This window comes from Schistocerca americana, chromosome 2 (genome assembly GCF_021461395.2).
Source record: "Schistocerca americana isolate TAMUIC-IGC-003095 chromosome 2, iqSchAmer2.1, whole genome shotgun sequence".
Taxonomy (NCBI): Eukaryota; Metazoa; Arthropoda; class Insecta; order Orthoptera; family Acrididae; genus Schistocerca; species Schistocerca americana.
In genome coordinates, this window is record NC_060120.1 from 336405747 (window position 1) to 336419893 (window position 14147).

Consider the following 14147-nt stretch of genomic DNA (forward strand, 5'->3'; position numbering starts at 1 on the left):
CCATTGAGTACAATGGGACAGCTGCTGGGCATAAAGTACTTGACTAGCGATAATTGTCGTTTGACCATTGGTGGGCTTGTTTTTGGAAGATACGAAATCCAGTCGATTTTGGCTCCTCTGCACTCGACTGTGATGGTTGCACATTCTGACGTAACATGCTTAATAAGTTGTACTGTTTCCATTTGAAGACTTTGTTGGTCGTTGTCACTGTGGTTCGAACGTTGATGGCAGATTACGCTTGGGGCGTGAAATGATGCTTCTTGACGTCGAAACTGGTAGTATGTTTTGCATAAACGACTTTGCACTACAATACAGCTATTGGTTTTAATTATCATTATTCAAATACTATAAATAATAGTTCTAAACGACACTACAATTATTTTTAATTACTGAAAAATTAAGAAATTGTTATAGACATCCTTCTTTGAGGGAGGTATTCATATGTTACATGCCACCTTCTTGTTGTTACAACTCTAATGGTCAACAGTGAATTATTTTTGTGAATGGAAAACCTTCTACCGGTCGTCGCTGGATCGCTCGGAGCTTGTATTCCTACGAACAGGAAGCGGCAGGTGGTGCCGTGGAGTGTGAACCACCCACCTGCTGGCCTCTCCTGAGACGTGGAATTATTGAGGCGGGCCGCTGCCGGTTTGTCCCGCATTCACAAAGCTCCGACACGTGTAGGCGGCGTAACCATGGAGACCGTGTGACAACACCTCGCCAGGGAACTCAAAAGTTTACCGCTTACACTGTGCGAGTCGAGATAACGCGGCGCAAGTTACCATATACAGAGAGGTCCATTGATTGTGACCGGGCCAAATACATCACGAAATAAGCGTCAAACGAAAAAACTACAAAGAACGAAACTCGTCTAGCTTGAAGGGGGAAACCAGATGGCGCTATGGTTGGCCCGCTTGATGGCGCTGCCATAGCTCAAAGGGATATCAACTGCGTTTTTTAAAATAGGAACCCCCATTTTTTATTACATATTCGTGTAATACGTAAAGAAATATGAATGTTTTAGTTCGAACACTTTTTTCGCTTTGTGATAGATGGCGCTGTAATAGTCACAAATATATGGCTCACAATTTTAGACCAACATTTGGTAACAGGTAGGTTTTTTAAATTACAATACAGAACGTAGGTACGTTTGAACATTTTATTTCGGTTGTTCCAATGTGATACATGTACCTTTGTGAACTTATCATTTCTGAGAACGCATGCTGTTAGAGCGTGATTATCTGTAAATACCACTTTAATGCAATAAATGCTCAAATGATGTCCGTCAACCTCAATGCATTTGGCAATACGTGTAACGACATTCCTGTCAACAGCGAGTAGTTCGCCTTCCGTAATGTTCGCCCATGCATTGACAATGCGCTGACGCGTGTTGTCAGGCGTTATCGGTTGATCACGATAGCAAATATCCCTCAACTTTCACCACAGAAAGAAATCTGGGGACGTCAGATACGGTGAACGTGCGGGCCATGGTATGGCGTCATGAAATAAGCTATTCAATACCGCTCAACCGCACGCGAGCTATGTGCCGGACATCCATCATGTTGGAAGTACATCGCCATTCTGTCATGCAGTGAAACATCTTGTAATAACATCTGTAGAACATTACGTAGGAAATCAGCAGACATTGCACCATTTAGGTTGTCATCGGTAAAATGGGGGCCAATTATCCTTCCTCCCATACATTAACCCGCCAAGGTCGCTGATGTTCCACTCGTCGCAGCCATCGTGGATTTTCCGTTGCCCAATAGTGCATATTATGCCGATTTACGTTTCCCGATTCTCGCGCAATTTATCTGCTACTGATGTGCGGATTAGTCGCGACAGCAGCTAAAACACCTACTTGGGCATCACCACTTGTTGCAGGTCGTGGTTGACGTTTCACATGTGGCTGAACACTTCCTGTTTCCTTAAATAACGTAACTATCCGGCAAACGGTCCGGACACTTGGATGATGTCGTCCAGGATACCGAGCAGCATACGTAGCACACGCCCCTTGGGCATTTTGATCTCAATAGCCATACATCAACACGATATCGATCTTTTCCGCACTTGGTAAACGGTTCATTTTAACACGGGTAATGTATCACAAATCAAATACTGTCCGCACTGGCGGAATGTTACGCGATACCACGTACTTATACGTTTGTGACTATTACAGCGCCATCTATCACAAAGCAAAAAAAGTGGTCCAACTAAAACATTCATATTTCTTTACGTGCTACATGAATATGTAATAAAAAATGGGGGGTTCCTATTTAAAAAACGCAGTTGATTTCGTTTGACCTATGGCAGCGCCATCTAGCGGGCCAACCATAGGCCCTCTGGTTTCCCCCTTCAAGCTAGACGAGTTTCGTTCTTTGTAGGTTTTTCGTTTGATGCTTATTTCGTGAGATATTTGACCCGGTCACTTTCAATGGACCACCCTGTAGACTACGATACACCTACTAACACTAAAATCGTTCGACGCAGTTATAACTACAGACGTTGGACAAAAAAAAAAAAATAATAGAAATATCAGAATTCTATTACCATGCCCAATACGGTGTAGGAAACCCGTTGACATTCAAAATGGCATCCAGTGGATGAATACAGGACTCAAAAATTCCGTTCCTTCACTTACACACTACTTAAACTAACTTATGCTAAGAACAACACACACACCCATGCTCGAGGGAGGACTCGAACCCCCCGGTGGAGGTTCGAGTCCTCCCTTGGGCATGGGTGTGTGTGTTGTTCTTAGCGTAAGTTAGTTTAACTTAACTTTAAGTAGTGTGTAAGTCACACACATTTGCACATTTTTTGAGGACTCGAACTTCCGGAGGGAGGCGGTGGGCTGTGGTCATAATGTTTTGGATTATCATTGTATACAATAGTATGACAGCACCTCAGACATCGATTTCATATTGATACCAAGACGAGCTGATGTATGCAGCAAACCACAATTCTATAATAGGTTAAATTATCTACTTAAAAATTTGAAATATTGTACGGAACTATGTGCTTTTCATAAATAACCTGTAAATGGCAATAACGACTATGAAGGCCTATAGGAATAAACAATGTAATCAGACACAGCGATCTTCGGTCAGGATACGTAATATAATAATGTCCTTAAGTGACGATTTCGTACGCTGTTTGCTGTTTACTTGCGTCTACAGTCCTGCAGTATTTTACGAAGAACGTGCTCGGCCGTGACTGTTATTACATGTATTAATTAGCGCGATGGCGATTTCGGCCTATTTTGCCAGTTTCAAGAGTCAGTTCACTACGAAGTGTGTCAATGAATATACACTCCTGGAAATTGAAATAAGAACACCGTGAATTCATTGTCCCAGGAAGGGGAAACTTTATTGACACATTCCTGGGGTCAGATACATCACATGATCACACCGACAGAACCACAGGCACATAGACACAGCCAACAGAGCATGCACAATGTCGGCACTAGTACAGTGTATATCCACCTTTCGCAGCAATGCAGGCTGCTATTCTCCCATGGAGACGATCGTAGAGATGCTGGATGTAGTCCTGTGGAACGGCTTGCCATGCCATTTCCACCTGGCGCCTCAGTTGGACCAGCGTTCGTGCTGGACGTGCAGACCGCGTGAGACGACGCTTCATCCAGTCCCAAACATGCTCAATGGGGGACAGATCCGGAGATCTTGCTGGCCAGGGTAGTTGACTTACACCTTCTAGAGCACGTTGGGTGGCACGGGATACATGCGGACGTGCATTGTCCTGTTGGAACAGCACGTTCACTTGCCGGTCTAGGAATGGTAGAACGATGGGTTCGATGACGGTTTGGATGTACCGTGCACTATTCAGTGTCCCCTCGACGATCACCAGTGGTGTACGGACAGTGTAGGAGATCGCTCCCCACACCATGATGCCGGGTGTTGGCCCTGTGTGCCTCGGTCGTATGCAGTCCTGATTGTGGCGCTCACCTGCACGGCGCCAAACACGCATACGACCATCATTGGCACCAAGGCAGAAGCGACTCTCATCGCTGAAGACGACACGTCTCCATTCGTCCCTCCATTCATGCCTGTCGCGACACCACTGGAGGCGGGCTGCACGATGTTGGGGCGTGAGCGGAAGACGGCCTGACGGTGTGCGGGACCGTAGCCCAGCTTCATGGAGACGGTTGTGAATGGTCCTCGCTGATACCCCAGGAGCAACAGTGTCCCTAATTTGCTGGGAAGTGGCGGTGCGGTCCCCTACGGCACTGCGTAGGATCCTACGGTCTTGGCGTGCATCCGTGCGTCGCTGCGGTCCGGTCCCAGGTCGACGGGCACGTGCACCTTCCGCCGACCACTGGCGATAACATCGATGTACTGTGGAGACCTCACGCCCCACGTGTTGAGCAATTCGGCGGTACGTCCACCCGGCCTCCCGCATGCCCACTATACGCCCTCGCTCAAAGTCCGTCAACTGCACATACGGTTCACGTCCACGCTGTCGCGGCATGCTACCAGTGTTAAAGACTGCGATGGAGCTCCGTATGCCACGGCAAACTGGCTGACACTGACGGCGGCGGTGCACAAATGCTGCGCAGCTAGCGCCATTCGACGGCCAACACCGCGGTTCCTGGTGTGTCCGCTGTGCCGTGCGTGTGATCATTGCTTGTACAGCCCTCTCGCAGTGTCCGGAGCAAGTATGGTGGGTCTGACACACTGTTGTCAATATGTTCTTTTTTCCATTTCCAGGAGTGTAGATCCCCTTAAGAGAACACTGTAGTCTTGTCTGATAGGTTCGGATCGATATTTAAGGGGTAAGCTGGTGGTTTTACTTTGACCAGAAGCTCTTTCGTACGTCACTAGTGATGTGTTGGCAGAAGAGCCAACACCGTGTTGCTAGAGGAGGCCGAAATGCACGCGTTTAATCTCACGCAGACTGGCGTGAGGTCTGGAACAAGGTAAAGTAATTATCCTATCAAGAAAAGAACGTAGTTGCTTGAATACTTAACTTTAATCCATAATTGGAGAACATCGCTCTTGTTGATACATTAATTACAATCTCAATATAAACTGGTAATGGCGCCTTGCTAGGTCGTAGCAAATGACGTAGCTGAAGGCTATGCTAACTATCGTCTCGGCAACTGAGAGCGTATTTGTCAGTGATCCATCTCTGGCAAAGTCTGCTGTACAACTGGGGCGAGTGCTAGGAAGTCTCTCTAGACCTGCCGTGTGGCGGCGCTCGGTCTGCAATCACTGACAGTGGCGACACGCGGGTCCGACGTATACTAACGGACCGCGGCCGATTTAAAGGCTACCACCTAGCAAGTGTGGTGTCTGGCGGTGACACCACAACTAGAACCTGCAGCTCCTGACAGTCGGTGGGAGACGCCGCGCAAGTTCTAAAGAATAAGAGCAGGGCGTGGCCGGTGCAGCGGGGACCAGTCTGATTGCAGTCAGCAATACGTAAAGGTGGTCCAGGATAGTGGAGAGTCTTGATTTTGAAACATGGCAGGTTTTCCTTGTTGGAGGTGGCGAGTTGTGGGCAGCTACATGTAAGGTGCTCACTTCTTTCGAGCCGTCTCTATTGCTGTAGTAGTATGTTCAATGTTCTGGAGCCAGGTTTCAAGTACTTCATCGAGGTGAAGCTGTGTGGCCTTTATCATCATCCCATAACAGAAGTTAACGGTGAGCGCTTGTCCGCTGTATTACGTGACTGAGTTATCAAAGGCGAGTGAACTTGTTGGCTCTTGTGGGAGATGCGCTGCTCCATCATTTATGTTCCTTTTATTCAAACTCTTAGCGGAGTTCCAGCGGTAACTTGTGTGCGTTTTGGGGGATTTGTATGTACCCGTAACTCTAGCACCGCCTGCTATAAATTGATTTTGGCGCTTGCCAGTGCGCAGTTTTACAAAAGGTGCCGTGCAGTAACTAATCATTATTTGCTTAATCAATTTACGTGGTTAACGTGGCTAAGGTGTGCTTAGGAATTCACACTCAACACTGCCCACCACGACGTTGGATTCCGCCTGGTGGCGTTGAGGCACGTGACGCGGTAACAGAAGTATGTAAGAGGAGCAGACACGGGCGGGGGATCACCCTAGCGAAGATATGGGCTGCAAATGGAGAAAACTATTGAGGTAAGCGACTTTGACAAAGGAGACATTATATCATTATGCAGAGCCTTTGAACGAGTACCTCGAAAACGGCGAAGCTGGTCGAATGTTCAGGTGCTACTGTCTTGAGCATCTACGGTAAGAGATAGAAGGATAGTGAAACGACCACTACGTGCTAAATGGTTTAACGTCCACGACTCTTCACAGAAAGGGGGTTCGGAGGCTTATTCGTTCTGTCAGGTAGGGTAGATGGTGACCCGTGGCATTTCTGCTGAAAGAGCACAATGCTGGTCCACGCACAAGTGTTTCGGAACACACCGTTCATTGTACATTGTTCAACACTTCTACGTGTTCACATGTTGACTCTATTACTTCGTCAATTACGATTGCATTGGAGATCGGACCATAGGGATTCAACTGTCGATCAATGAAAACGTGTCGGCTCTGCGGGTGAGTCACATTTTTGCTGCATTAGATCGCTGGTCGTCTCCACAAACGTCGTCATCAAGGTGAACGGCGGCTCGAAACGTGCAGCGCGCCAAAGCACAGTGTGTTTGGTTCAGTACTGTGCTATAGGAAACATTTCCTTGTGCTTGCATACAGCTGTGGTACTAATCGACGATACGCTGACAGCTGCGAACCACCTGCTTCCCTTCGTGCTTGATGTCTTCCCCGACGGCGATGTCGTTTTTAAGCAGTGCAACTGTCCGTGTCTCCGAACCAGAGCAGTGCCATAGTGTTATGAGGAGCCTAATAGTGAACTCACGTTGATGACCCGACAACCAGATCTGCCTGATGTAAATCCTATGGAACCCATCTGGGTCGCTATCGGGAGCCAGCCAGCACCAAGTATGCAAATCATCGGCCCTCTATTTATGCGAATTACATGACCTGTGATCTAATGCCACGTACCTCCTTAAACCTACATGTCAGTTCCCTATACTGAGCATCAGTGTTGTATTTCGTTCCAAAGATGGACAAACTAGCTATTAAGCAAGTGGTCTTAATGTTTTAGCTCACCAGTGTAAGCTTGCTCCTTTGATGCTGTTGGAGTTTCAGCGTGAAATCAAACGAAAATCATCGTAAGTACAAATCAAAATATTCTTAACGAAATGTTTCTCGATGTAAAAGCAAATCGAAATTGAAATAACTTAATTACAGACCACTGATGATGCTTTACCTCAATACGCGTCTGGTGAAAAACATCACGCATTTTTGTAGATGCAAATATCTATTGCTTGCGCCTTGTCCCACGGTTACGCAGGGTCAGCCATGGTTAATCGGATTTGGCATGTTAATGGTAAGGAGTGGCCAGATGCCCTTCCTGCCGTCACCCTGTACCCCCCAGGACGGAATCAGTGTACCCCAACTGTCTGTGTCGAGTGTAAATCGTGAAATAGTGTGAATGAGTTTCAAATGTCTGTGAGTCGTGTAACTGTGGCGGGACGTGGAGACCAGCCCGGTATTCACCTAATAGCATGTGGAAAACCGCCTAAAAACCACATCCAGGCTGGCCGGCACACGGGCCGTCGTCGTTAATCTGCCGGGCAGATTCGATCCGGGGCCAGCGCGCCTACCCGAGTCCAGGAAGCAGCGCGTTAGTGCCCTCGGCTATCCTGGCGGGTTGCATTTTTGTAGTTGCAACGACAGAACAAAAATACCCTCAAAAATGCTATAAATATGTTGATGACACGCTGATGGTAATAGACAGAAATAAGGAAGACATCCATCTAATACATGATGCCCTCAACAATCTGTATCCCTAAATAACCGACCATAAGAAACATCAACAACTCACAGAAATTCGAGATTTATCGGAAACCGACAACAACAGACAGCATTCTTAACGCACATGCCTGTCATCCAAAATCGCATGCTATGATTAATTGAGCAATACTCCTGCCTTTGGAGTACGACACCATCCAAAAAGAGACTCAGTTTCCAAAATATGTTGGAGAACGAAATGATTTTGGTCCTAAAATAGTCAGTTTCTTATACAATAAACGCACTAAGCCTAAACAATCCACCATACGTAAGGAAAGAACGCTGGCAAGCGAATTACCAAAAAAATATATATATTTATTTGCTACATATCTAGACAATACTCCGCACAATTAAAGCATTTCGAAACACACTAATATAAAATTTGCATACCAGACACGATATAATATTCAAAGAGTACTATACACAGGAGAAAGAAAACCAACCATGCATTTAAATCCAGGAATATATAAAATTCAGCGTAAAGTAGCTGATAAATTCTATATAGGTCACACTGGACGGAATTTCAGTATTCGACACCGAGAACACTGTAGAGATGACGACAGTAACCCATTAACTTCCTTCCACCACTTGAAAAAATAACGACATACAGAGATCGATACAGATCAGGCTGTCAAGGTTTTACACACTGCACAAAACGGACCACTAACGAGTGTTTTTGAAGAAATCACAATGTATTCGTACACAAAATTACCCTCGAGAAACTACCAGATACTTTAAATGAACAGATCGATCTGAAATACAAACATTACATAGAAGACTTCATTGAAATTTTCCTTCTGAACAAGAGATGAATAGAAAAACAAATTCTACGAACATATGAGAGATCATGTTATCGTGAAATTAAAAGTATCTACTGGAAAAATACGTTTCCAAAAACAGCATCGGAAAATTATCACATTCCTCGCGCACGACAACAGTATGTGACATAACCAATCCCATAAAAAACAAGAGGATTAAATTACACATGATCGTAGAATCACATAAATCTGAATCATACAACCAATGTAATATAGCTGATAAGAACATATATGTGAGTTAGAGAATGCCAAAGAAGCAACCGCCCCGTAACCATGTAAGATCGCTAACTCATCTGTCAATACAGCTGTCAAGAAACGTAATTATTCATAATTCGACAGCTACATAAATTACGGATCCAAAAAAGTTTGAAATCTGCTGTAGCTCCATCAGCATCAAAGCAGCAAACTTGTATAATTGTGTACCAGTAGCTGAGACATCGATTTCATATGGACATCAAGACCACGCATACGCAGAAACTACATTTCCATACTAGGGTAAATTGTCTATTTAAAAATTTGAAATATTGTGCGAAACTCTGTACTTTTCACAACTAACGCGAAGTAGGAAATCACGCCAAAACATGTCGAAAGTAAAAAGTAATATAATTGAAAACAGCAGCATCTTTGGTTTCATAACACAAAATAATAAAGTCCTTGTGTGGCATATTCGACGTAGCAGGACCAGACGGATACAAATATTCTCTTAAATAATTAAGAAATACTTTCACATTGTGTAGTGCTGAAGCGCAGTGGTAAATTGCCAAACTGTAGATCCGAATGTACTGGATTCGATCTCCGGTCAGTCCTAGAATGCTTTGTCCGTCTCTTACCAATTCTTTTACTTCTGGCAGTTTGTTAATGTGGAAAATGCCTGGTTGCACCATGTTTAAACCGCATTAAACCATAAATTTCCCTTCAAAAGGCTGAGTAAACCAATTCGAAGGTCTGAGGAACGCAACTGCGTATTTTATCCAATTGGAGCATAATTAATAAAGCACTATGATGGTCAAACCAACCTATAGGTTGAAGGCAGGTTTACTTACATTAAAACTAGGGCGTAAGTTATGAAAGGTACACTATGTTCCAGTATGCACTGAAATTTCGGGGCCGGCCGCTGTGGCCGAGCGGTTCTAGGCACTTCAGTCCGAAACCGCGCTGCTGCTACAGTCGCAGGTTCGAATCCTACCTCGGGCATGGGGGTGTGTGATCTGCTTAGGTTAGTTAGGTTTAAGTAGTTCTAAGTCTAGGGGACTGATTACCTCAGATGTTAAATCCCGTAGTACTTAGAGCCATTTGAACCATTTTGAAATTTCGGCATATTGTCTTTTATTCTTATCTGTCAGGTAAATGAATTCCAAAACAAATATTGCTATAACTTAAGTTTGTCGTGACTTGTTGTGGAAAGATTTCAACAGCAGGCCCTCTTACCTCTGAAAAACGGTGCGAATAAGGAGATTCTATTAAGTGCTCTTTACCTTTAAGAGTGGACAGATGTTTATAAACTGTACATCAATGTGTAAATTATTAGATTCATAGATTTACTTTAATTTCAGATCCCAGCAAGCATAATTTTCGTGACGCATACAAATGCCGTAGTCTCTTGTATACTAATTTGAAGACATGAAAAAAAAAAATAAATAAAAAAAACGTAATTTTTTGGGATTAGTGTCCTGTCCATATAAGCAAAAAAGTGATTTATATCAAACAACGGTAACAGCCGCTTATTTCGCTAGCAATGGTCGCCACAGATGCCGGAAAAGATATGCAGTGGAACTTCATCCTCCTGCCTCGTCTCCTCCCCCTCCCCTCCCCCCCCCCCCCTGACCCTGCCACACGTGCCACGGACCATATCGCTTCATCAACATCGACCTACAATCGGTTGTTAGTGGAGTATTGAAAGTTAACGGTTACTATGGCTTACAGCAACAACTCTGCTCATCTAGAAGTCGTTTTCTTACTTCGGCTTCACAAAAACACAGTAACTGAATTAAATATATAAGAATTTACGTCTGAATTAGAATAAGTAAGTGTTTGTCAGCAAGATGTTTACGAAGGTCTGCTGTCATACTGCTCTGTTAGCTCAGCTGTCGGATACCACAAACAACTGCGTTCTGATTTTAGCTTTCTGTTTCTGCCTTTTTCCTTCTTTTCATGCGGTAGGCTTATTTGATGAAACGGAATATCAGGAGCTACTAATAAAAGCGCGCATAAAAGGGTGTTGCTGTATGAAGTTCACCTATCTGCACACACGTATTGCATGGTCAGACACATGAATCTGTATGGTTGACGCAGGAATAGTTCAAAAACGAGTGAGGCAATGGAGTTCGTCTCCTATCTGTGATCAGGATAGCAGAAAATATTGTACATGCCGTGAATTTTTAAAGATCGGGAAGAAGTTGCCACCTAAGTTATGGACACCTCGTAAATTGAAGAAGCCGAAAGATGGGGCAACGAACTGCATCGTGTGCCTAAATGATGCAGTTTTTTTTTTTTTTTTTTTTTTAAATTCTCGAATCAGAAACATACAAATTTACAGTAGCCATGCACATCAATAAATATGTACATATATATACACAAATTGTATTTGTATTACATGTGCCCAGTACTTTGCAACCTCCAAGGCGCTTAGAGTGGCTTGCAGGAGATCAATCTTCGTGCAGGATGTAAGGCACAAAAGGCACTGGAGCATGTGGCTTGTGGTTTGTTCTTGTCCACAATCACAGGACGTATCTTTTGTTATGAAGCCCCATCTCTTCAGGTTGTCCCTGGATCGTCCAACTCCTGATCGTAATCTGTTTAAAGAGTTCCACACCGGCCAGCTCTCGTTGTGTCCACGTGGTAGTTCTTCAGCTTCTAGCGTCTGCAGGTGAGGCGTCGACTTCTTCCATAGCTCCAGCCTTGCCTTCTCTGGTGAAATGGTGAGCTTCTCGGATGTTCTCAGGAATCTCTTTCGCGATCTCAGCCGTTGCTGTGGTGGATTATGTCCGTGCAGTGGATGGGCACTGTCCTGTTCCACTTTCAGTCTCTTCTTGTTGGCAGCCACTGTTCTGCGTATCCATGGTGGCGCTGTTCGAGCCAGGCAGTAGAGCTTATCATCTTGGTCCTTTTCAGGACCACAGTTGACCATCATATCGATGAAATGATGCAGTTCCTCGGCATATACATTGGTATTACAAAAGACCAGAACGTTCATTTACAAAAAAAGAAGTGTTGGATTTCAAAAGGCCGAATTGCACAGTGACAGCGAACTTTTCTGTTAACAGCTGAGAGAGCCTCCCATTTAAGATAAAAAAATGACTCACATTAATACCGGACCCAAGTGACATCATTGTCTGTTTCTGACGATTTTTGACCTCATCGTGTTGATGGACGAAACGTGGACAGTTCATTCTACGATGAAGGAGTGAACAGATAACTGTGTGAGTTGAAGTAATTCTGTCTTAGAAGGGAAAAAGGAAAGAACTGTTGTTTTGTTTGCTTGAGACTACTCTGGTTAAATATCCATCTCCCTCTTGTTTTATAAAGTGAAGAAAGCAAACTAATGTTGAGAAAAAACTGAATCACGAAAGTCTTCTTCATTGGTTCAAGGGACAAGTAGTGAAAAACTTAAATAGAGTGACATTAAATATTTTGGATAATGAGGCGTCTCACTCAGTTACCAAAGACAGAGCTTCCAGTACGGCAATGGAAGAACCGGATGTCGTTGACTGGTTTGAAACAAAATATGGAAATTGTAACCCAAAACAATTCACTGTTCCCATGACATGTCTTTGGTGACATGGCGAAAGAATACGAGTACACAATTATCTGGAATCCGCTGTACTATTGCCATATAAACGACACTGCAGTGAATATATCCGGGAAGATACTCTCAATTAGTTCACTTTTTGTTTCAACTACAGTGCAGAAATGGTCTGGTAAATGGAATGTAGTGGAATGAAGTCGGGTGATGCTGCGGGAATTAGATTAGGAAATGAGACACTTAAAGTAGTAAAGGAGTTTTGCTACTTGGGGAGCAAAATAACTGATGATGCTCGAAGTAGAGAGGATATAAAATGTAGACTGGCAATGGCAAGGAAAGCGTTTCTGAAGAAGAGGAATTTGTTAACATCGAGTATAGATTTAAGTGTGAGGATGTCGTTTCTGAAAGTATTTGTATGGAGTGTAGCCATGTATGGAAGTGAAACATGGAAGATAAATAGTTTGGACAAGAAGAGAATAGATGCTTTCGAAATGTGGTGCTGCAGAAGAATGCTGAAGATTAGATGGGTAGATCACGTAACTAATGAGGAGGTATTGAATAGAATAGGGGAGAAGAGGAGTTTGTGGCACAACTTGACAAGAAGAAGGGACCAGTTGGTAGGGCATGTTCTGAGGCATCGAGGGATCACAAATTTAGTATTGGAGGGCAGCGTGGAGGGTAAAAATCGTAGAGGGAGACCAAGAGATGAATACACTAAGCAGATTCAGAAGGATGTAGGTTGCAGTAAGCTCTGGGAGACGAAGAAGCTTGCACAGGATAGAGTAGCATGGAGAGCTGCATCAAACCAGTCTCAGGACTGAAGACCACAACAACAACAACAATCTGATGTATTGTGTATTTTGATGCAGTTCAATTTCACCGTTTCCATTATCCAGCAATTGCTTAGAGAATACTAAGTAATGATGTACGTAAGTCATCGCATCTTGTATGTATTCCTGCATGTTCCGTGAACTGACGATGCAGCTAGAAGGTAAAATAAATGCAGAACCGATGTCATTGGTGTTCAAATTTTCAACGATGTTTCCGATAACAGCATCTCGTAAATCGATTTCTTCCTCCCATCGTAACTTTGCCTGGTTGTCTCTAATAAATCATAAACGTTCACTTTCGATCTTAGCGTAGATATCCACAACGCGCTGATGGTACAGCGGACGATATCGAAGGATATAATGATCTTTATTAAGTCTGATCATCAATCGGTGAGCGTAGTAGTTCATTGAACTAACTTCTTTATTCGTTTCATTACCTAAAAAAAGATGAGTAATTAAAGTAAGAGTAAGAAATTAAAATCAATAAAATAAAGAATTAAAAAGTTGAATATCAATCGTACCAGTAACTGGATCACACTGTTTGATCTTGATGTGATATTCATCCTGCCCTTGCCAGAATATTAGAGGATACTGAAGTGCGTCGTACGGACAGTGTATGTCTGAAATTGTACTAACACTGCTGTCTCGACGTGTGATTTTGATGTCTCTTTTGTCAACTGGATCACCAACCATAATAACGGTTGTCACGTCGAACCTGCCTCTTCTCGTGATGGTACTTTTTCGGTTTTGATGACGATTTGATAGCCATTTCTTGTAAAAAAGCCTACCACCTGTGAAACGCCAGAGATCGCAACAGTACAACATCCGCTTACTCATAAGCTTCTTGGTTCAAATGGCTCTGAGCACTATGGGACTCAACTGCTGTGGTCATAAGTCCCCTA